We start from the raw sequence: 21708 nt of genomic DNA, 5'->3' as shown, positions 1-21708 counted from the left end.
ATTCTCTGAATGTTATAGCTGATGTAAATTGAGGCCATTCTATTTCAAGAGATTCTTGCTTTCAAAGTCACCCTGCATTTCTCAAGCTAATTTGGTCGGAAAAGAAACCGGTTAGGTGAAAACCCCAAATGTTTCCAAGCCTTAGGCTGCAGGTGTCTGAGATAAAAGTGAAAGTCCATATGTTAGGAGAAAAAAAGAAGGTGGGGAAGGGGAAGAGAAGGGATGAAAATAAAAGGGAATAAAGGGCAGGGGGCTGAAAGAAGGAAGACGGGGAGGGGGAGGACCGAAGAGAAGGAAGTTGTTCAGGGGCTCATTTACCCTCTGAATTGATGCACACGAAGCCCAGATCTTATCAGATAACACACACATTTAGAAACGAAATCTGCGCATGTCTGAGCTCCTGCAGCCCATTCTGCTTAGCTAAAGCAACATCTTTTTTTTTCCTCCAAAAAATCTGTTTCCTTCTTACATAGTCCAAATGTTAGAATGTGGTTTGAGTTCTTTTTTGAACATTAATTTAAACAGTATGGGAATAGATCAGCCCTTATAAGTCTAAATAAAACTTCCTTCGACATCCATAATATGCTGTTCTTACTTGGAGGCTAATGAAGTTGGAAAGAAGAAGTGGGAAAGAGTTAAATACAGAAAACAGTAAGCTTCGTGGAAGGTTTTTTTTTTCTTATAAAAATTTAATTGCTGTTCTCCTACCCAACCTATTTAAGCAGAAATTCACAACACAGCTTTAAACTGGTTTTCATTCCGGCTCCCCAAATGTTCGGATATGTTGACCTGAACAGAAAAACGCAAAAAACTCAGTGCCACTCACTGCAAAGCTGAGAGAATCAGTGTGGATGGGGAAGAGGAACAGACAGCCAGATTGTCTGGAATTAGAGACAAGCCATATTTGACATTCAGACGCTGTGCCTTTTGATGGCTTTCAATCACATTCAACTCCTACTGCCATAATAATAAGTAAATTGTGTCACACACAATCACAACACACATTTTCAAAAAGAGCATGAGGGAATGTGCTCAGCACTGTCAGTGTGGAGGCATTGTCGTCTCTGTGTACAGAGAGAATTTGTGTGGGCCCCTTAAGGTCAGCCTAAGAAATCACCTCAATTTTTGTAGCTTTGTGAGCTATAATTAGATCATTCTACCTGATTATAGAAGGATCAATCAAGCCTTTCTTGGCTCCATTGTAAGGTGGAAGTCTAGCACATAGCTAAACTACTGGACCTGCAGAGATCATAGGGTCCTAGACAATTCTGTAACATCCTGTCTCCACTGTTTTGGGGGACCCTGGGACCAGAACGATGGATTTCCTTTCCAAGTTCAGTGCTTTGTTTCAACTAGAAACAAAATGCCATCCTCTAAAACCATTCTTGGTATCAGAGTGGCTTCATTGTCATTGGGGGTATTAGCAATGTGTGTATGTGTTTCTTATAGGTAATCACTTTGCAAAGCAGCATTTCATTATTCTAATAGTTTCGTAAAATTCCTAATATCCGTGGACAAAAGCATCAAGTGTTTCCATGTAACAGGACATTGACTGTCAGCACAAGGCTCCTCCCCTGTCCCACTTCCTCCTGTTCTCTGTTGGACTAGGAGCCTAGTTATTCAGCTCTGAAGTGTTCTGGAAGTTTGTTTCCTCCTACTCCCATTTTGGATTCCCAACCCTCTTACAAAATTACTGTCTATGGACACTGGACTTTATTTTGATAGCTCTTACCCCAGCACACATACCTTTACTACCTGTCATTCAAGTAATGGAACAGAGTCTACTGAAAAGTTTCACCAGGGCCAACTGGGAACCACTTTGGGTGGGGTGGTACCTAATGGTTTTATGAAAAGAATTTGAGGAATCCTAGACAGCACTTGGGGAGTCAGCAAGGAATTAAAAATGAACAGCAGCCACAGTTCTTAATCAGGAGCTCTTTCTATGAGGAAAAAAGGGGGAAAATTAAAAAAAAATGTTCCTGCATTACCTACAGTGTTGTTAATGTAACTTTCTATTTACATAATATGCAAAAGGGCTGTCTGCAAACTGCAGTAATCTATATGGAATGAGGACAAAAGATACTGATTTCTCTAAAATGTTCTTGTTAAGGAATAATCAAGAAGTTAGAACCTCTAATCTTGCAGTCAAAGCAGAAGTTTGGGGGATTTTTTTCTTTTTTTTTTTCTTTTGCTCATGTATATATATTCACATGCACAGACGAGTACAGACAGATTTACAGATATCAAATATATCGTCTTTAGCATTCAAGAACAAAATTAAACTTCAAAGAAAAAGTCGAAGTTTCTAGTGAAGGGTACATCTCCTCACTTTTGATTTAGCCTTAAGCACTTCAGGGAGTTTACTCTGACATATCTAAGGAGAAGTTGGGACTTGAGTGTCTTTGTTCATGTACATGTGAGAAGAAAAAAATGTGGCAATGGCAGAAGAAAGATGAGAAAAAGAGGTGAAAAGAGAAAAGATGAGGGAAGAAGGAAGAGTGTGGTTGAAGATGGACTGGACAAGAATGGAGGTGGGATGGAGATAAGCTGGAAAAGCAGCAGGGAGTGCATTTCGGTGGGGCTGATTGTAGTCAAACACACTTGAGTGGAACGAAATGGACCAGTAGAGTTCAGCACAAGGCAGCGCAAATGGAAAACTTATCTCCAAGGTAGCATCCCTACCAAGCCACAAAGGAACAAATACAGGAAGCATCCACACCTGCATCCACAGGACTATGCTGGATGCCAGCATGAACTTCCTAAGCTGGCGGTGAAGGGACTCACTGACCTGAAAGCCCCAATGTCTTATTAATGCCTTACTAAAATGGATATTTTATTTATTCCTTAAAGTTCAACAGCTTCAGTAAATAAAATCAAGTGGGAAACGGAGGTGCTGTGCTAAAATTCAAGTGCAAAAGTGCAAATGACTGCGAGGATTTCAGACTAACACATGCATGCTTTAGGACTGCAATTGCTCATTGACTGACTCTCCTGCCATTGATTAGTTTAGTCTTCTATCAGACTGCAGAGTTTAAAGAGTCACATTAATGTGAAGTTATTATTAAGGTCTTTATAGGAAAAAACTATACACACTTTCTAATCTAGAGGTCCATGTCTATACTCTAGAAGTACTTTGATAAGCCCTTGTTCATATCTCCAATTTCTCCTTTGTAAGAATAACACTGTCACATCTATTCCAAAGAAGAACCATGAAGACCCAAGATGAAACTCTCACTGTCATGCCCATATTTGAAGATTTCTAACATGTGATGGAAGAATCTCCAAAAGTTATTCCTCTCTAATGATTAGCACTGCCCATGTTGTTGGGATTATCTCTTGGTGGAACTGTTACAAAGACCCCAAATGAAAAAAGCCAAGTCTCCTTCTAGAATAAAATGAAGTTTTACTTGGGGAAGCTGTGTGGAGGGTGAAGTCATATGTGCCACCTATTCTGTGGGTTTCTAAAGCTCCATGATCCTGGTAGTCACTCATCCCAAAGTCATCACTTAAAATGAACCTTTCCATTGTTCTTAGTGCTTCACATTGGTCTCTCACTGAATCTTTTTGAAATTAAGCATCGAATCTTGTAGTATTTTCCCTTTTTTTTTTTTTTTTTTTTTTTTGGTTTTTTGAGACAGGGTTTCTCTGTATAGTCCTGGCTGTCCTGGAACTCACTTTGTAGACCAGGCTGAGCTCGAACTCAGAAATCTGCCTGCCTCTGCCTCCCATGAGTGTTGGGATTAAAGGTGTACGCCACCATGCTACAGCTAGTATTTTCCTTTATTAGCTAGAGAAACTGAAGTTTCAATCACTTAAATTTTCAAGATTATAATCATTGGTCCTGGAGCCTAGGATAGCAGTTAAGGTCCAAATCCTAGGTTTGTTTGTAGGTTAGCTGCTTGGTGGGTTGGTTGGTTGGTTAGTTGGTTGGTTTGTTGGTTTCTCAATAAACAAAGTAGAGTTAATCTTTACCAGCCCTTCTCCAGATACCACCAAAAACATTGCTAGAAAAATGTTTATATAATAGAATATAAGAAAGAAAGAAAGTATTTGGAGAATAAAGGAAATTAAAGGTATGTGTGTATTGATTTCTGGTGCTGTCTCAGTATTGGATTTCTCAAGTTTCCCGAATACTGTGGCAATAAATTGTCTACAAACTTTACTTTTAAAAAAAAATGTTGCTTCTGTCTTACTGCAGTGAGGAGTCTCAGCTGAATTCAGTAGATGTATCTGATTACAACTGCTCAGACAAAACTTTTTGGTTTCATTGTTTTGTGAAATGATCATACCTTATGTTGCTGCAGTACTATTGTTAGTGAATAGACTATTCCATGCCCTTTATTTTTAAGGAAGGTATCAGGACCAAGCAGAGAGAATAACAATCTGAAGGCAGTCTAATGGGATACATACAGATCTAATTAAATAGTGGTATGAAGAGGCATCAGTAGGAATAAAATTTAAATTTTAGTCACTAGTTTAGCAGTAGGCATGCACTATTTTTCTTTAAAAATAAAAATAATAGAATTAGGGTTGAGGAGATGGTTGTTAAAGTAAAGCAACTGCATGGACCTGGGTTCAGATCCTTAGAACATCCATAAATGAAAAGTCTGAATGTCACATGCAATTCCAGGACTGAATGTCAAAGATAAGAGATGCCCTGATTAAACTCGATGCTTGCACTAGCTGTTGCAAGGACTACTGATTCAACTTGAACCTCTCTCTGCCTAAGCAGTAAAGTGCAATGTGCTTCAGAAGATGTTCTCAACATCATGAAGCCTGCCTCTTTCTTTCCCCACTCCCCTCTCTGTCCCTCTTTTTCCTCTGTCTGTATGTCTCTGTGTGTCCGTCTGTCTGTTTCTGCTCCCCCCTTCCCCACTCTCTCACAGACACACACATACCACAAAGGTGGAGTGGAAAAACAAAAAATGTTTAGCCCTGAAAAAATGCACACAAGTAATATTATATGGACCAAACAGGTTATATTTATATTATTTATATTTATATTTGCACATAACAGCAATTATTGATAAAAGAAGCCAGGGTCTGAAAAGAAGAGAAAGAAGGGATACATGGGAGAGTTTGGAAGGAGGAGAGGGAAGGATAAGTAACTATCTTATAAAATCAAAAGTAAAAGATAATAAACAATATATGCTACACCGTGTTTTAGTGTTGTTTTATCTAAACATAAATATGATTATATTTTGTCAAGGGAACATTCTTCTTTGGAACTTCCTAGTCTGTACTCACGGTCCCTCAGCAGAGTTGGTACTTGGTCCTTAGCTTCTGTCAGTAATCTCAAGACAGAAATCTGAAGGGAGGCCTTGCGATTTCTGTATTAGCCCTCAGGTATTATCAGTCTTGCCATTCTCTGACCTGTGTTAGCATCCACACATTTCTTAGGATTCAATGCCAGAGGAAAACTTCCCTGAATAAGGGGTGTGCCTTTTCCAAATATTACATGAACTAGGTCAGTCCCCATCTTCTATATGGAAAGAAGTCAAAGAAAACATCCAGAAGTGCTTCACCAGAGCGCTACGTATTGTTGGTGTAGGTGTGTGCATGTATGTCTATGTGTGCACGTGCATGTGTGTTTATGTGTGTGCATGTGCGCATGTGTAGGTGTATGTGTATGTGTGGTACTGGTATCAAATGTGGGGTCTAGCACATGCTCAATGAGCCCTCCATATCCTAGCCCCATATTCATTTTTATACCAGTTCAATCATTTCTCTCATCTTCCTGAGGATAGACTCTCTTTGCCTTTGTTCCTCATTCTTTCTTCTGCAGAAAATATTGAGAAGAGTCACTGGTTAAGCTTAGTAGTTGTGCACATTATATATACATCATAGTTGTATGATACTACAATAATCATTTATTTAGGAAGTGGGAAAGTATCTCTGCTAAAGGAAAAATTACTTTTACTATGCTTTAATTATTAACCCAGCAGAACATGCTATATTGTCTTTTGTGTCAAAAGAAATAAAGAACTAGTGAAATGATTCAATGGGTGAAGCAGTTGATACCAAGCCTTGGTGACTTCAATCTCTAGGACCCATATAGTAGAAAGAGATGGCCTTTACATGCCTGCTGTGACACATGATCTCTCTCTCTCTCTCTCTCTCTCTCTCTCTCTCTCTCTCTCTCTCTCTCTCCCTCCCTCCCTTCCCCTCTCCCCCCTTCTCCCTCTTTCCTCTCTCACACAAACTAAAAACATATAGGTAAATACAAAAATACCAATATTGAAAAAATAAATCCATCTGTGACAGGTTTGTTAGTCAATTGATGGAGAATATAAGTTCTGATTTTACAAGATCTAATGGTACTTCAGCTCCCTGATTAAATTTATAAAATGTACCAGCAAGAAGAGGGATAGCCTCGGTGGACATGGGTCAGGAGTGAAAGGGCTCTACAATAGAGATGCTGGAATAACATGGGAATGTTGGGGGCATTTCTCTGGGAAGGCATGAGCAAGCCTTCTAGATGGACAAAAAAAAAAAAAAGAGTCAGTGTTGAACAAATATAGAGGCATCTGGACTCTGACAAAGATGGAGATGTGAGGTGCCCTGTGGACACTAGAAGAGAAGAGACAGGCATGAACACTTGTCATTGATCCAGTGGATGTCTCTTCGGGGCAGGCTCCATCCTCCCTAATAAGATACTCTGGAGTTCTGGAGAGCCAAGATCTGAGCCATGATAAAGTTGGATATGTGGGTGCAAATATCCAGCCACGAAGAGTGCTGCAGCTGAAGAGGATAAGGAAAGGGTGAGGGTTTTAAGGTTTATGAAGTGGCAAAACCCTGAGATGCCATCGAATCTCTTTGGACTGGGAAATTGCAGAAGAATCTCATCAGGAACAAGAAATATCGAACTGAATTTCCCATCTGATTGTGAAGCCAAGAAGTCACAGCATTGACAGTGAAAAAGATGTAGTGAGCTGCTGTATCAGGAGGCTTTCTCTACAGTTCAGTCTGTAGCTAGCACAAGTTCTGGCCACATACTTCAATTTTACCATCTCTGTAGCCAGAGCCCAACTCTCTGGTTCTTGCCTTTGTGCCCTGTGTTTGAAGCTCCGCAGCTTGGCTCAACCTTTCTGGCTGTATGTTGTGTTCATACCAATATCATCCCAATTCAGCTCTCTGATTTTCTACCTTGGGGCTTTACCTGAAGCTGAAAATTGTTCTCAGAAAGCATCCCCTCTGAAAATAGGAAAAATTACGTCTCACAGGGAAATCCCTCAGCCAATGACATTGCTTGATGGTGAACATTTTCCCAGACCTCTGGTCCTCAAAGGAGCAGCTTTCCTTATCTCCCCAGCTGGATTGAGCTTGCAGCAATACCCAGTTCAGTAATGCACAGTTATTGCTTTTGCTAATTATTCACACTTGCCCTTCCCTCCTCTGTACTTCTGGGATCAACTCAAGTGAAGGACGCGTGTCTATCTCCCTTGGCCTCTGACCCCAGAAGGCCCAAATTAAAATGGAGCTCAAGGCCCTTCTGATATCGCTTACCTTCCTCTTTCTAATTGTCCTCTGTTTACTTAAGCTACTGTTTCTTACCGATACCTGGCAACTGGCTTGGGTACTCTTGATTTTCATTAAAGTGATGGTTATTCAAATATCTTACTGTTTACTTCCTGGTAATTACGCTTTGATTTCTTTTCATAAGTATATATGGTTATATATTACTCTATGCCCTGCTTCTGGATTTCTGAATCCTGAATTTGGTTTTAGTTCTACCACCTCTAAAGTTGTGTCTGTTTTTGAGAATGGACAGCAAGAATTCAGACCTAAAAAAGTAATACAATTGAATATTCAACTCTGAATCTTACCAATAACTTTTCAGGCTGCCAAAACAACAACAAAAAATATGTCTCATTACTAATTGTAACAGGAGCAATCCTGAAAGCTCTTCCCTCACAGATAGGATGGGTTCCTTATGTAAAGATAGGGGACTAGTGATACTCCATGATACTTCATTCTTCTTTCCTTCTGTTGTATAGAATGTTACATTCATCCTCTCTTAAAGACGTGCAGCGTGAGAACAGAGGTGAAGCCTTGCCCAGACACGGCACATGCTCAAGCCTTTATTTTGTGCTTGGCAGCCTTTGGGACTGTGAGCAACACATTTTAGTCTTCATAGATCACTCAGTCTATAGTAGTACATTATAGAGTTCCAATTAGATGAGGGCAAAACCCTTTCCTACCACAGGGCCATCTATTTGTTTTGGTTTAATGATTTTACAAATGAGCAAAGAAATGAGAAAATGACTGAGTGGCTGAAATAGAAAATTATGTCCTGAATATTTAACCTGGACTAAAATGCAGTCCCCTGTACTCTAGGCCAGGTTAGTTGTTCCCACCCCCACCCCCTTCCTCCCCACCTCTCTCTGTCTCTGTCTCTCTTCTCTGTCTGTCCGTCTGTCTGTCTGTCTGTCTGTCTCTCTCTCTCTCTCTCTCTCTCTCTCTCTCTCTCTCTGTATGGGTGTGTGTGTGCACACCTGTGTTTGGAGGGGGTGGGGACGTTGAATGGAATAATTCCCTCAAAACTACAAGAAAGAGAGAAAGAAAGAAAGAAAGAAAGAAAGAAAGAAAGAAAGAAAGAAAGAAAGAAAGAAAGAAAGAAAGAAAGAAAGAAAGAAAGAGAGAAGGAAAGAAAGGAAGACATTCCTTAAACCGCTGGTGATAGGTCAACACTAACTCTTCAATTGTCATCAAAATGGATTCACAGCATCAAAAGAAAGAGTATTGGGATATAGCTCTGACTTATCATTTTATAGGAAGGTTTGCTTTAGCTTTGAAATGTCCTAAAGTATAGATAATCTCTTCGAAGGTGTAAAGAACTGCAACCCTATAAGTGGAACAACAATATTAACTAACCAGTACCCTCACACACCCCCAGAGCTTGTGTCTCTAGTTGCATATGTAGCAGAGGATGGCCTCGCCCATCAATGGGAGGAGAGGTCCTTGGTCTTGTGAAGATTATATGCCACAGTACAGGGGAATGCCAGGGCCAGGAAGCAGGAGTGGGTGAGTTGGGGAGCAGGGTAAGGGGAGGGTATAGGGGACTTTAGGGACAGCATTTGAAATGTAAATGAAGAAAATATCTAATAAAAATATAAAAAAGGAGAACTAAATTTGCTTATTTTTATTGTTATTTCAAATGCTCCAATATATAACAAAGACACATGCTCCACTATGTTCATAGTAGCCTTATTTATAATAGTCAGAAGCTAGAAACAACTCAGATGTCCCCAACATAGGAATGAATACAGAAAACATGGTACAGTGGAATACTACTAAGCTATTAAACAAAATGACTTGATGAAATTTGCAGGCAAATGGATAGAACTAGAAAATATCCTGAGTGAGATAACCCAGTCACAAAAAAACCAACCAAACATGGTATGTACTCACTGATAAGTAGATATTAGTCGAACTCAGAATGCCCAACTCACAAACCATATGAAACTCAAGAAGAAAACCAAAGTATGAGCGCTTCAGTCATACTTAGAAGGGGGAACAAAATAATCATGGGAGGTAGAAGGTGTGAAGGACTTGGGTGGAAGAAAGGAGGGGGAGGAGAGGGAAAAGGGGGTAAGATCAGGTATGGGAGGAGACGCTGGAGATGTACAGAGGGTCAGAAAATTGAACAGAGGTATGCAGCAATGGGAGATAGGGAACTGGGGGTAGCCACTAGAAAGCCCCACGTGTCAGGAAAGCAAGAGGCTCTCAGGACCCAAAAGGGATGACATTAGCTGAAATACCCAACAAAGAGGAGAGAGAATCTGTAGAGACCAGATCCAGAGGTTAGGCACTGCCCCCATTTGAGGGATGGGGCCACCCACCCATTTCAAAAATTTTAACCCAGAATTGCTCCTGTCTAATGGAAATACAGGGATAAAGAGTGAAACAGAGACTGAAGGAAAGGCCATCCAGAGACTGTCTCACTTGGGGATGCATCCCATTTGCAAACATCAAACCCAAACACTATTGCTGATGCCAAGAAGTGCTTGTTGACAGGAGCCTGATATAGCTGTCTCCTGAGAGGTTCTGCCAGAGCCTGATCAAATACAGATGCAGATGCTTGCAGCCAACCATTGGACTGAGCAAGGGGACGCCAATGGAGTAGTTAGGGAAAGGATTGAAGGTATTTGTAACCCCATAGGGAGAACAACAATATCAACCAACCAGACCCTTAAGAGCTCCAAGGGATTAAACCACCTTCCAAAGAGTACACATGGAGGGACCCATGGCTCCTGCTGTATATGTAGCAGAGGATGGCCTTATCTGGCATCAGTAGGAGGAGAGGCCCTTGGTCCTGTGGAGGCTCCATGTCCCAGTGTCGGGGAATGCTAAGGTTATGAGGTGGGAGTGGGTGGGAGGATGAAGGATCACCCTCATAGAAGCTGGGGAAGGAGGGATAGGACAGGGAGTTTGTGGATGGGAAACTAGGAAAGAAGATAACATTTGAAATGTAAATAAACAAAATAACCAATTTCAAAAAAAAAAAAAAATCAGACTGAGCAAGCCATGTGGAGCAACTCATGACATAAGCATCTCCCCTTCATGGCCTCTTCCACATCAGCTCCTGCCTCCAGGTTCCTGCCCTGCTTGAGTTCCTGTCCTGACTGCCTTTGATGACAAACACTGACAGAAGCAAAAGCTGAAGCCAAACAAACCCTTTCCTCCTCAACTTTAAAAAAAAAAAAATTGTTCATTTGTTCCATGCAATATATTTAATAATATTCTCCCCCCACAACTTCTCCCTGATCTTCCCCATCCCTTTACCCACTCAGCTTCTTGTTTTCTTTCTTTCTCTCCACTCACTCCATTCCTCCCTCAAAATTATTAATTCACAGGAACTTAAGAGAGAGAACTTTTGGGGTTGTTTGCCCTTTTTTTAAATTTATTTTTTTTACACTTCGAATTTTATTGCCCCCCCATCCACCCTCTGACTGTCCCACATCCCATACCTCCTCCCTACCCCCCCCCCGTCTCCATGAGGCTGTCACCACCCCCTACCCCCACCCCCCCACTGCACTTAACCTCTAAACTCCCTGGGGCCTCCAGTCTCTTGAGGGTTAGGTTCATCATCTCTGATTGAACACAGACCCCGCAGTCCTCTGCTGTATATGCATTGGGGGCCTCATATCAGCTGGTGTATACTGCGTGTTTGATGGCTCAGTGTTTGATAGATCTCGGGGTTCCAGATCAATTAAGATTGCAGGCCCTTCTACAGGGTTGTCCTCCTCCTCAGCTTCTTCTAGCCTTTCCCTAATTCAACCACAGGGTTCAGCAGCTTCTGTCGTTTGGTTGGGTGCCAACTATCTGCATCTGACTCTTTCAGCTGTTTGTTGGATCTTCTGGGGTGCAGTCATGCTAGGTCCCTTTTTGTGAGCACTTCACAACCTCAGTAATCATGTCAGGCTTTGGGACCTCCCCTTGAGCTGGATCCCACTTTGGGCCTGTCATTGCACCTTCTTTTCCTCCAGGCTCCTCTCCATTTCCGTTTCCGTAGTTCTTTCAGACAGGAACAATTATGGGTCAGAGTTTTGACTATGGGATGGCAGTCCCCTCCCTTATTTGATATCCTGTCTTCCTGTTAGAGTTGGGTTCTTTAAGTTCCTTCTCCCTACTGTTGGACATTTCATCTAAGGTCCCTCCCTTTGAGTACTGCGAGTTTCTTACCTCCCAGGTCTCTTGTGCATTCTGTTGGCTACCCCCAACATCCTACCTCCTAAAGTTTCCTGTTTAAATTATTTTCTGCTGGCCCTCGGGGCTTCAGTCCTTTTCTCTCACCCATAACCAGATCAGACTCCTTTCTCCCTCTCCACCCTCCATCCACTTTCACTCCCAGGTCCCTCCCTCTCTCCCCACTTGTAATTAATTTCTTCTCTCTCCCAAGTTGAATTGAGGAGTCCTCACTTGGCCACTTCAACTTGTTGAACTTTTTGAGTTCTGTGGACTGTATCTTGGGTATTCTGTACCTTTTTTCTCTTTTTGGCTAATATCCAATTATTAGTCAGTACATAGCATGCGTGTCCTTTTGGGTCTGAGTTACCTCACTCAGGATAATATTTTCCAGTTCCATCCACTTGTCTGCAAAACTCAGGATGTCCTCGTTCTTAATAGCTGAGTTGCATTCCATTGTGTAAATGAACCATATGAACCACATTTTCTGTATCCATTCTTCTATCATGGGACATCTGGATTGTTTCTACCTTCTGGTTATCACAAATAAGGCTGCTAAGAACGTAGTGGAATATGTGCCCCTGTGGCAAGGTGGGGCATCATTTGGGTATATTTCTAAGAGTGGTATAGCTGGGTCTTCAGGTAGATCTATTTCCAATTTTCTGAAGAACCTCCAGATTGATTTCCAGAGTGGTTGTACCAGTTTGCAATCCTACCAGCAATGGAGGTGTGTTCCTCTTTCTCTACATCCTCTCCAACACGTGCTGTCACCTGAGGTTTTGATCTTAGCCATTTTGATTGATGTAAGGTGGAACTTCAGGGTCATTTTGATTTGCATTTCTCAGATCACTAAGGATATTGAACATTTTGCTGGGTGCTTCTCAGCCATCAAGATTCTTCTGTTATGAATTCTCAGTTTAGCTCTATACCCCATTTTTTGATTGGGTTGTTTGGGTTTTTGGTGGTTAGCTTATTGAGTTCTTTATATACTTTGGACATTAGCCCTCTATCAGATGTGGAGTTAGTGAAGTTTTTTCCCAATCTGTAGGTTGCTGATTTGTCTTGACTATGTCTTTTGCCTTACAGAAGTTTTACAGTTTCTTGAGGTTACATTTATAAATTCTTGATCTTAGAGCATGAGCCATTGGAGTTCTGTTTAGGAAATTTTCCCATGTGCCAATGAGTTCAAGGTTCTTTCCCAGTTTCTCTTTTGTTAGATTGAGTGTATCTGATTTTATTTTGAGGTTCTTGATCCACTTGGACTTGAGCTTTGTGCAAGGTGACTAATATAGGTCTGTTCTCATTTTTCTACATACACACAGCCAGTTAGACCAGCACCATTTATTGAAGATGCCTTTTTTTTCCATTGTATATTTTTGGCATCTTTGTCAAATATCAAGTTTCCCTAAGTGTGTGGTTTTATTTCAAGGTCTTCAATTCTATTCCATTGATTAACAAATGTGTCTGTCTCTATACCAATACCATGCAGTTTTTAACACTATTGCTCTGTAATAAAACTTGAGGTAAGGGAGAGAAAGAACTTTTATATTTAGTAATTGGAATCTTATTTTTGTTCTCAGCTGCAATAGTTCATATTTGAATTAACTTGGCATTCGATCAGACTCACATATCACTGTCAATTATCAATAAGATGCTGAAAATTCTCAGGTGAGCTAAGATTGTCATAATGATAGTTAATAAATTGGGGGAGAATTTTCTTGCATCTACAAATAGCTTCCAACACATTGATCCACAGTGTCCTTGCTGAGTGGCTGGTTACTTCAAAAACAAGAAGAAAAAATGAATGACAAGGTCATGACATTCTAAACTGATGAAATATGAACAGCTTGAGGGAGGTTCAGTGTTCTTTTTATACCAGCACCAGAGGCTTGGACATTATGTTTGAGGACTCTGACTCAGACTTAAAACTCAAAACATGAATGACCACTCAATCCCAGTTAATAAGTTCCAGACTAGAGAGGCACTCGACAGGTGGTCCAGAGAACATGTCTGAGGTGAAGTAAGATGAACGCAATGCTTAGAGATTCTATTGATAAATGGTCCTGCATTTGTTTTCATTGTAACATCTCAAATAACAATATGAAGAGTTGACTATCCCCAAAGGCTACATGGAAACTAGCTGCGTCTAGAAATGCATAAGTGGGCTTGGGACTTGTGTCAACCAAATTGGAGGTAATGAAAAAAGAAATCTTAGTGACTAGGTCAATTGAATGGTTCCACATCTTAAAGGAATTTTTTTCAAAAGTTTTTTTAAATTTAATATTATTCTTTGAGAATATCATATAATGTGTACTGATCATATTGATTCCCTAGTTTCGATCTCTTGCCAGGTCCTCTCCTCCTTCCCTGCACACCCAAGAATAATTTTGCAGCCCAACTATTCTTGGATGTGTGGCTTTCCATTGTGGAGTTGACAGCTTACCAGGGGATACAATCTAAGGGGAAGCTATATCTCCCTCCCCCAGCAGCTAACAATTGTCAATGGCTCCACAGCTAAGCTTGGGGTCTGTGGCCAACTCCTCTTCACCCTAAGTTTTTATCTGCCTTGGACTTATACAGGTTTTGTATATGCTGGCCAAAGAACTATGGATTCATATGTGCAGGTACCCTGCTTTGTGGATAATGCTTCCACTCCTCTTGACTCTTCTAATCTGTTCATCAACTCTTCCACAATAATCCTTGAGTTCTTGGGTTGGTATATGCATTCCCTATAATGCTGAACATTCATCTTTATGTAAGTTTACATTGTGTCTGGCCAGTTATGGGTCTATGCATTAGTTAACATCTGCTGCAAATGAAAGCTTCTCAGATGAGGGTTAAGAAATGCATTGATCTGTGGGTATAATAAGTCATTGGCAGTCAGTTTAGCACTATATACATTTAGTACAATAATAATGGGGGATTCCTTCTAGGGCCTATTACTGAATAGCTATGGATCCTTAGCCTAATAATGATGTAAAGTATCTGTTTCCTCTTGTGGAGTGAAACTTAAATCAGAGAGTTATTCCCATAATCCTCATGCTTCTGTTCCACCAATAAGGATGTCTTTTCAGGTCAAGCATCATTGTAGCTTGCACATTTTATACCTGGGAGTGATTGTCAACCGTTTCTCAGCCATTTGTGTTTCATCTTTTGAGAACTCTGTGTTTTAGTTTTATGCTACAACTTTAATTGGGTTGTTTTTTAGAACTTTAAGGAGTCTGGGTTTTGTTTGTTTGTTTGTTTGTTTGTTTGTTTGCTTTTGCTTTTTTTAAGCCTTTTACATATTATAGATACTAACCCTCTGTCAGATGTATAGCTGGTAAGGCTTTTTTCTAATCGTGCTGCTTCTTTTCTGGAGCAATGATGTCCTTTGCTGTATGCAAAATTTTGAGTTTCATGAGGTCCCATTTATTACCTCTTGGGTTTAATACATGAATTTTCAAAATCCTGAGTTTCCAGCTTGGCTGAAAAAAGTGGACATCAGGTGGTGTCCACTTTGCTGCAATCCCTACTACTTCCAAGAATGCACCTCATCTTCACTAATTTAAATTCTCTTAGAACCTGTAAATACCAACATCTAAATATATCTTCATATTGAAAGAACAAAGCAAATAAAACTAATTACTTCAAAAGATGCATGTCTATCAAGAGTGTGTATGTGTGTTTGTGTGTGTGTGTGTGTGTTGAGAATATCTTTCTGTAGTAGGAAGATCATATTTTTCAGGTATTTTAGCCAATGAAGTCACAACCTCATGCATTTGATAACCCCAATGTTCATTTATGTGAAAATCATTCTTCTTTTCCCAGAAGGTAGATTTAGACCAATCAGACTGAGGGAATGGGAACCTTCCCCTCCATTTGGGTAAATATTGATTTGAATTTCTACCCTTAAACAGTCGTATTTATATATGTGGAAGTATGTTTGTGTGGATTCACTCCCAAAGTGCCTAGTGAGTTTGTCAATATCTTCTCTAGCAAAGCCTGTAAAATATGTGACTTGCATGTTATGATTATGAAAACAAAACCAGTTTCCTCTTAATTTTGTGGATACCAGGTTTGCATACAGCATTAGCCATTTTCCTGTACATTTCCATTAGTAATGTCTTTGCTGATTAGTTTTTCTAAATTAGCATGTTTATCCATTAGCATATCAATATTGCTGCCAACCATCCTCTTAATTTTTAGTTTTCTTGTTGCAACAAAAAAAATTTTTTTGCCAATAAAAGCAGGCATTTCTTAAAGCCTTAATTAACTCTAGCACAATTCTTTTTTGCTTCTTTAATAATAGTGTATAATATTTACTAAGATTATAGATTTTTCCTTATTCAAAAACACCACTCACTCGAATAAGGAAAATCTTCACATTTTCAAATTTGGCATTAATGTCATCTTCTCAGAGTGAGACAGTTTCCCTCATGCCTGAGATGCTTTAGAGATATGGGATGTTTCTAGATCACTGCCAATAGAGCTTCAAAGGTAGGAGAAGTGTGAGAAGTTTTTCATCAATTCTGAAGTTGAGTGAGTTCTCTGTGAGTAGTTAAAGTAAACGATGCCTCTCCAGTTTGAATTCTCTTAGCACAGTCTTCTTATCCTTTTTATCTCACTGCAGACATGGAGAATTCTGGTTGACTCATAGATGTGAGGCAAACAATTACATAAATCCCAGTTACCTACATAGAATAAGTTACACAGTATTTAATGAAGGACCCAGGAAGCAAGTTAAAATAGTCTGTCTCTTAAAGACTCCTGTGCATAGTGTTATTCAGGGCAAGTTCTCTTGACTATAATAATTAAATACCTCCAATTTTTTTCTCCTGAATGTGGACACACTGCTGTTAAAGTTGTGCTTATCCAACTCTAAACACCATCTTATTATGGGAAGTGCTGGTAATTATAAATGTTTGCATTTAAGTGTAGGGATTTTTTTTCACACCTTTCTGGTGATTAAGACGGGAAAATGATGAAGAAATTGATGATGTTGATAACTGGCTCTCATGTGCTGCTTGTGGGGGTGTGAATTGTCATGATCCATCCAGAGGGCAATTTGGTATTAACTCACAAATTCGAATAACCTTTTACTTACAAGTTCCACGTACGAGAGTTACTCCTAAGGAAATAATTGGAAGAGAAGGCAAAAATTATTGCAGAAAGATGTTAGAGATTCTGGGAAACAACAAAAAAAAAAACAAAACATTTTTCCTATTCCCTAATAGAAAGAAAATTGGTCAAATTTTTAAGACTACACAGTGGAATACTAGAAAGCCATAAAGACAGAATACCACCCCCATACACACCATCAATATTCATATTTATATTAATACTTAATACTTAAATGAGTAAAAATGGTGAATTAATAGAGGAAGATATTTTTAAGGTATAAATTAAAAAAATAAGAATTATTATTGCTAATATCAGCTCATCAGTTACAAAAGCATTTTCCTGGATTTTGTAAACTTCTCTATGGTTTAAGGTTTGTGCAACTCTCAACAATTTTTCAAAAATTGGCAAATGTTTAATCTTCGTGTGGTGATTCCTTTTTTTGATATATTACAACACTTGCTTTTGTCCCTTTCCCGTAGTCTGTTTTAGAGACATCCCCACCTGTGCTGAGCTTGTCTGGGGATGAGGCCTGTCTCCCTCAAAGGAAGTTACGGGGATTTCTAAGGCCTTCCAGGGACCACATGATATTCTGTTCCCAGCAGCAAGAATGACTCCACTATGTTGTGGGAAGCTGCTATCAAACTGCTCAAGGCAGAGGTAGCATGAATTCCCATGGGTCGACTCCGTATAAGACTTGAAATGCTTTGTTGGAGAGATAAAGGCCAGGTATTCATGAAATGGGTAACTGTCATGGTAGGTCCTTTGAATTTTCTGCTAAACATCTTCCAGACACCTGCCCACCTCAAGAGCTGTCTGTATCACTATAAGTAAGTTGCATTTCTCTCTTGATAACCATAGTCTTCTCATTACAGAGAGGTATGCTTTGTATTTTCATTCAAAGTCTCTCTAAGAAAAACTGTAATTATAAAATGAGGGAAATAGCATACAATATTTAGATAAACATTCTTGTTAAGCAAGAATAATAAAGCAAAACAACAACAGCAGCAACAGCAACACACACACACACACACACACACACACACAAACCCTTATGACTCTGGATTGGAGAAGCATGAATAAACTAGTAAATGATGACAGGGATGAAGTAGAAGAGTCAAAATAAAGAAAGGTCAGAGTGAGTGCATGTGCATGTGAGTATGTGTCTAAGTGTGTACACTCTTTGTGTGTGTGTGTGCGTGCACGTGTGTGTGTGTGTGTGTGTGTGTGTGTGTGTGTGTGTGTGCATAAGTGCATCTAGTTAGAATAATTACTATGAGCCTTGGAAAAGTTCACCTCTATATATTTCTTTTAATAAAATAAAACAAGGGCCATATTTATTAAGAGTTTGAGTCTTACTGTTCACAGTAGATTTATTGAACCATAACTCCCTTGGGGACCCCAGTTAATCTCTTTCATATGAAGCAGGTACTTTCTCTGGTGAAAGGTATTGCATTTGACTCATTTTTGAGGTGCTAAGTTATCCAGCCTTGTGTATTTCCTTTATTAAGATTAGACAGATTTGCAGTCACAAATAACCAAATCATCAAAGAATAATGTGGATAATGCAGCCGTAATTTCAATCATGACTTTTCCCTAGCTGAAGACACGGTGCTTCCCTTTGGATACCCAAATAATTCAAGTAAAGGGATTTTTTTTCAACTTTCCAGGATTCATATCTAAGAACATAAAATATTTTCACAATACAAGTACATTTACCAAGAGCAAATGTTTAAACAAAAGAACTAGGGTTCTTAATGAAACACCCTCAGGAAAATGTTTAAACTTTGCCCTTAAGTTTACTTTGTTCACTAATAGGCTTCTATTTCGAGTAGAGAGTAGGAAGGGTAAGTTCAATGTGTTAATAAGAAAAAAGTAATAATATTTAATTAATTCTGGCTGAACACACATGGTTTAATATACTTGGCAATATCATTCTATCACATGATATGATAATTTAATGGAACTTTTTTATTTAAATTGCTGGCAAGTTTATGAAATTATAAAGCAAATAGGCCATGCACTTGGGTGTAATTGACTGTATAAATGTGTTTTATACTATACTGTTGGCAAATTAGCCAATCCCTGTCATGGAATCAATTATTATCTAGCTGAATTCCACAAACACAATAGCAGAAATATTGCATTTATACAAAAACCACTCTGATTGTTAATCTTACAGTGTGCATCTTAAAGCAAAGCAATAAACATTTATACACTGGATAATCGTCTTAAGATAATGCCACTGCCAAATGACGCACATTTAAAGATTCCTTGTTGCTGGAGATAGTCGTTTGGGTTCCATTTCTGCTTGCCTCTCTGGATCAATGAAAATGATAATGGGAGTTTCACTAGTTCAAGTCAAGCAGGTTTCAGACATCTGACCCCTGTATAAACAATGCACACTGCTCACAGCCAGTGTGACCTTACTCAAAAGCCATTAGAAAAACACCAGGCCAAGTATTTAAACAGAGCTATTATTTTTTCAAATGATCTCATGTATGGTACCTTGTGACAATATTCAGAGTAAAAGGTATGCTATGAACGCCCCCCTAACCCCTCCCCCAAAAAAAACCTAGATAAAGCAGGCACAAGGGGCAGGCTTCCCGCACAGTAACTGTGCTATCCTGGTGCCCGTATAACTTATCTCCAGCAGGAGCTGCTGTAAACTGCTTGAAGGAAAATTCCCCAGGTCAGCTTCTCAGATTATGTGTTCAAAAGAAGTGTGAGGAGCCAAAGGATGTTTGTAATAATACTTTGTAAATCGAACTTGAGAGACAAATTGGACCAGGTTCTGGGTGTTTCCCTTCTATTTCTCGTTGATGTGTTAAAAATCTCATGGTCTTTATTTCCTGACTTGCTTGTTAAGAACATTAGATTGGGGAGTCAGGTGGTTCAAGGCAAAATGGCAAATATCAAAGTAACAGAATTGTATGTCTGTGCACATATTCAGATTCCAGATATTAATATCTGCTCTTCCCTATAGTTGTAAATCTAAACAGCAAGCCCATTTTTATATAGACTCTGAGAAGAAACTACTTTTTAAAAAGATAACGCTATGGTGCCCCTAACCCAGAATACAGTGAACACACTCGCTTCATGAATCTTCATCCAAAGGCAATAGTCTGCTCTTATCATCTAACAGGAACTAGCTTCCTTTCAACATGATCTCCTGCGTGATCTTTTCATGTTCTCTCGAGTCAGTGGAATATGGTCTTACACGCGTTCTCGCGACCGGCCAGGAAGAACACAACAAACCGGAATCTTCTGCGGCAAAAGCTTTATTGCTTACATCTTCAGGAGCCAGAGAGCAAGAGAGCAAGAGAGAGAAAAAGAACAAGAGCAAGGAAACAAGAAAAAGAACAAGAACAAGAAAGCAAGAGAAAGAATGGCAAAACCCCGTCCCTTTTAAGGAGAATTATCCTCCGCCTAGGACGTATTACTCCCTGATTGGCTGCAGCCCATCGGCCCAGTTGTCATCACGAGAAAGGCAGAGCACATGGGGTGGAGAACTACCCTTGGCACATGCGCAGATTATTTGTTTACCACTTAGAACACAGGATGTCAGCGCCATCTTGCAACAGCGAATGTGAGGGTGGCTTCCCACATATCCCCCTTTTCTTTTAATAAGAGCAATAGGCCACCCATATTAATGAGAGTGGAGATAGAGGTCAAATCCCCAGTGTGCAGGTAAAGGAGCCGTACACATAACCTCCTCCCAGGCTCATCACCCAGAGGGGTCCTGGTCTGGTCCCGTGTCGTTTTTCCGGGGGAGAAGGACACTTGGACACTCAACCTTCTTGAAAGATGACATGTCTCCCTAGAATAGGCTCATATATGCCGCAGAGCCCTTCTACTGCAGTGCTTAACCGTGCAACACTCTCGGGCTGCTGAAGAACACTCACTCTATCCCGTGCAATGAGACTAGCCTCGTGGGGTGCAAGAGCTGAGTGGCCAGCGACCTATTGCTTAAGCATAGATATATCAGGGGAAGCACCATGTACTAGAGCTGCAAGTGCCTGGGCAATAACCACCTTGTCTCTCCTAGTTTGGGCCTTAAGCTTACAGACCAACCAGAGAAGCAACACTAATCCACCGCAAAGTATATCTCCAAATAATCCCACCCATACCCATTCTTTAAAGAAGGAAAATGCTGAGGAGATCCAATTGGGTAATCCTTTGGTCAGGGACAGGTCCAAGCGCGTGGAGTTGACCTGAAGTCTCAATTCAAGAAGGGTCTGTTCAAATTCAGCCGTCCAATTCTGTAACATATACTGAGAAAGACTTTTTGACAAATTAGCTGCCCTAGTAAATTTCTCATACTGAATGGAAGTAACGGACAATCCCGGAAACTTTTGTTCACATCCCAGCTGAGCTATTTGCCATAATACATCTAGTTGTTCCTGGACAAGATCTATGCGTTGATTAATTTCTGCCCATGGAGCATTTTTGGGATTGGAGGATGGCGGCCGCTAAGCCTGCATTGGTGAGAGGTCCCCCAAGCTCCCGACAAACCCTGAGCCAGTCTTGTAAACCTTTGTTCTTTCTTGGGGCTATGGCCGCTCGGCACTCCTGTGTGGCTTGCTCATAAATGAGCTGTTCTACCAGAGGTGCGGCTTGCTCTGAATCTCCAAAAATACGCTCTGCTGCCTCTGTCATTCTGGCCACAAAATCTGAGAAGGACTCCTGAGGTCCCTGAACGATCTTTGTTAGTTGTCCAGTGGCCTCACCTGCTCGGGAGAGCGCCTTCCAGGCCCTAATAGCCTTTTCATCTGATTCAGAACTACTAAGAACTGGCTCCTTGAGCTCATCTAGTGATGAGTATAGGCTCCTTCTCCTAGAGACCTCCGCTAATTGATCTTTTTTCTTTTCTTTTTTCTTTTCCTTCCTTCTAATCTCTCCCCAGGTATTCTTACCTGA

Source organism: Mus musculus, chromosome 17 (genome assembly GCF_000001635.26).
Source record: "Mus musculus strain C57BL/6J chromosome 17, GRCm38.p6 C57BL/6J".
Lineage (NCBI taxonomy): Eukaryota > Metazoa > Chordata > Mammalia > Rodentia > Muridae > Mus > Mus musculus.
This window is presented reverse-complemented; position numbering follows the sequence as displayed.